The sequence below is a fragment of the Saccostrea echinata genome, unplaced genomic scaffold (assembly GCF_033153115.1).
Source record: "Saccostrea echinata isolate AGI-Se365-2 ecotype Australia unplaced genomic scaffold, CSIRO_AGI_Sech_v1 ptg000056l, whole genome shotgun sequence".
Classification (NCBI taxonomy): Eukaryota; Metazoa; Mollusca; class Bivalvia; order Ostreida; family Ostreidae; genus Saccostrea; species Saccostrea echinata.
The window spans coordinates 1,137,579-1,141,620 of NW_026889805.1; positions in this window are offsets into that span (position 1 = coordinate 1,137,579).

The window sequence follows — 4,042 nt, forward strand, 5'->3', positions numbered from 1 at the left end:
TTTCGGACAATGGTGGTTAATGACGCATTTTACTTACAAAGGAAATACCGCTTTTCCATTAAACAACTGTGGAATGCGCCTATTTATCTCTAGATGCTTTATATTCAGATTCCAGAATTAAAAGAAGGGGATTTTATCCCACGGTTTAAGGATTTTATCCCGTATCTTCAAATTTAATGACTTGAGCACATGTGCATAATAGATTTCTCACTTGAGACCACTGAGCTACTTATGCTACATTGTATATTAATGCAATACCATAGAAAGCAAATTATATATATATATATATATATATATATATATATATATATATATATATATATATATATATATATATATATATATATATATATATATATATATATATATATCGGTATCTCGAACACTAATATCTCGAATACCATGGATATGTCGAGGTGATTTGGAAGTCCCAACCCCTTATTCTTTCTTTTATGTATTTTTACCCATGATATCTCAAATCCTCGGAAATCTGGAAGTTTTTTTTCTTGGTCCCATTGAGTTCGAGATAACGAGATTTGAGAGAGAGAGAGAGAGAGAGAGAGAGAGAGCTGAGAAATGCCTGGTAATACGATACATACATTCTCAAAATTATAAAAATACAACTGTTACAGTAGCAGACATTTCAATCATTCGGTTTTTTACAATATTTTTTTTCTTTTATATTGGAAATACATAATTAAGATTGAAACTGATCATCTACCCTTGTAAGCTTGTACATCATTGTATTTTACGTAGGTCGATCAAGTAAGTGTAATGCTGCAGATTAAACTAAAATGAGCATTTACTTTGATATATATATATATATATATATATATATATATATATATATATATATATATATATATATATATATATATATATATATATATATATATATATATATAATAAATCGTACAATAGCTGACAAGTTTTGATCAATGTACAAATCTAACCTCGGTTTCCAGTGGCTGAATGTATTAATATTGTCCGTGTCCATGTATAGAGATTAGCATCAGCTCTTCGATCGCTTTTTTCCTTAGTGGGACATTTTTTCCTGAGATTAATAGACAAAGCCAGCACGGAGAAATCGACACTGTCTTTTAGAATTATACCCTTCTCTTCTTTATCTCTGAGTAGACGCTGATATTTTATGATTAGAAATTGTTACAATGAATTCGAATGCCCACTTTAAATTGAAATTCAGTGGTGTGTGGATATTTTGGTAGCTGCGGTGTGCTTAAATCCTTTTTCAGTTCCGTGTTAATTTTCACCCTATAAAGGTCACTTTGGATCTGTCAGATCTTTGTAGTGTATATCCAGAGATTGACTCGGCACCACAGATCACCCGAGTTTATATCGAGTGTAGGAGTCGTCCGAAGTCAGAGCTAACCTTAAAGGATTTGCTAAGCTTTGTAAACGCAATAATTTACTGTCTTGTCTTGGGAGGGACCCTGAATCAATACCCGCCGACTGGAGAGGACTTAACGTTAAGTCTCTCTAGTGTCAAGACACCTCATGCAAAGAATCCTTATATACACGGTTAGAACAACCACAGGAGTAGAAATGTTTTTACGAAAATTGCATTGTGGAATTCATCAATCCTGGCATTTTCAAATTTAAACATGTCTTTTCTATTTAATTTTACACTTATCTATACAGAAGTTTGGATCAGTCTGATTTATCATGACACAAAAAAGGTTACCTAATCTTCGTTGCGCAATTTTACATTTACGGTTATGTTTAATTTTAACTTCGTTGGTTCCAGAAGAAATGTCGATATTTTATCGTTACATGTATATATTTTCATGTTAAATAGACAATTATTTAAAAACATTTTTAAACAAGATGTGTTTGTGAAACACTATGCCCCCGATGATAACACAATTTTGGAGTGGGACGTAGACTACAGTGCAATAGTTATGGCCAATGTTAAAGTTTTTCAAATGTAGGTCAAAGGTTACAGTTGAGGTCACATGATCAAAAATTTCTGCACCAATGGAAAGGTCTTGTCATAATGAACACTCATGTCAAATATTAAAGCCTTACCCTTGACAGCGCAATAGTTATGGGCTAGGTTAAAGTTGACAACAGACAGACAGACAAACAGACAGGCAGGACAAAACCAATATACCCCCGGGATCTTTCGATCCGGGGGCAGAAAAATACAATATCCATACTGAGTGCATAAATCACGCCCTCTGGGTAACGGTGCACCATACATTGAAAATGTATGACAGTATAAAAATTGATAACTGCGCAGAATGTTTGCGCGTGCAGTTCCATTCTAGATGCATTCAGTAATATATATATATATATATATATATATATATATATATATATATATATATATATATATATATATATATATAACAATCTTGTTTTTTTTTTAAATATTTTTTTGGAATTCCTGCAAGTTTTTCTTGCCAAAAAGGAAACAGCATAAAAGACATCTATATTTTTTATCCTGCAAGAGGAACAAAAGCAAGCTGATAATGACGTTTAATCCTTCCACAAAGTAATTTTCAACATGAAGCCATGATTTAATGTTTGGTGAGTATTTGTTTGTATTCAAATTTCTATTTTCCAGTCAACAAGAAATCCAGTTTTATATTGTAAGTTTTCTGCAATTCCTTTATGTATGTAGAAAAATCTTCGTCAGAGCAAGAATCCAGATTTAATTCAGAAACTTCCTCAATAGTGAGTGCACCCTTGATAACTTCCTCCTTACAGAGGTACCTATTAATTAAGTAAAATATTGTTCTTTTCACGTATTCAAATTGTCAGTAACAGAGATCCAATCATCCATCTTAGGAATGTTTTCTTCCGAGAGTGTCGATTTAACAAACTGAACGACGGTATACCAGAACTTTATCCACAATAGGGCAAACTTGTGACGTCGATCAAAATGATGAGTGAGTTCTGACCATCCCCATTCAAAGCATGGGAATTCTAAGACGTGGCCCCAGACGTTCATGTCTCTTGCAAAAAAACAGGGCATTTGTATTTTGTAAAAACACGATGACGTGTAGTCTATTATACCGTTTATACAGACAGCGTCCAGTCGAGAATGTTTGCACTTAGTCTCTCCATAAACATGGAATAGGAAAGCTGTTTTCAAAACATATGAGGACAAATTCATACACTTTCCGGACAAGTTTATTTCTTCAATTAGAAGTGCTTTTAATATTTTGTAACAGAACGTATGGTGTTCGTCCATGTTTTTCATTAGCTCAAGCTCCATTCGTGCGAAGGAGATAAACCAGCAAGAGGGGTGAGGGGAGTGATCAATGTGACATGATTTTGTAATAATGTGGCATCCATACTCCAAGAGTAGATCTTGAAACTCAGATGGGAATCCCAGCAGATTGCTAACAGCTTTTGGGTCCGGATGTTCCAACGCCATCATCAAATCAACACCAATATGTGTTCTTTCAACATTAACTAAAGCTTCGCTATGTATATCATATTTCATCTCTGACACACCACTTCTTTTAACATATAAAAGTACGAGTTTTTCTTTCTCATTTTTTGTTGGCTTTAAGGTCCCTTCGGGTTTTCTACATGCAAAGAGTTGGTCTCTGTAACTTCAGAAATCGCACTCCAGAAATTAGAAATCAAATCTTTTGGATTTCTGAAGTAATTCTCATACATATTGTTATATGATTGATTAAGAACGTTACCAAAGCTACAAGAACACATGTAAGGCTTGGCTTCTTTTTGGTCTGTTCTTAGTTGGAGTTTGGTGTGCCAGTCAGAGCATCCCTTTTGAATATTAATTTTATCAATTGCTGAAAAAGTCTTAAGAATAACCATAAAGTCAAATTCATCAAAATTTCCAATTTTTGTTCCTTCATAGAAACTTCCTGACGAAACAATGTCAGATATTTTAAACAGTGGATTTTTCTCTCCGACTTTCTGTACTAAATGTTCAAGTAATTGTCTGATACCTGGTTCTATTGTCAGTTTATCAGCTTCGTTCATCGGTATGACGCAGCGCTGTCTACAGACGTAACGGAGCAGCGCTGTCTATAGACGTAACGGA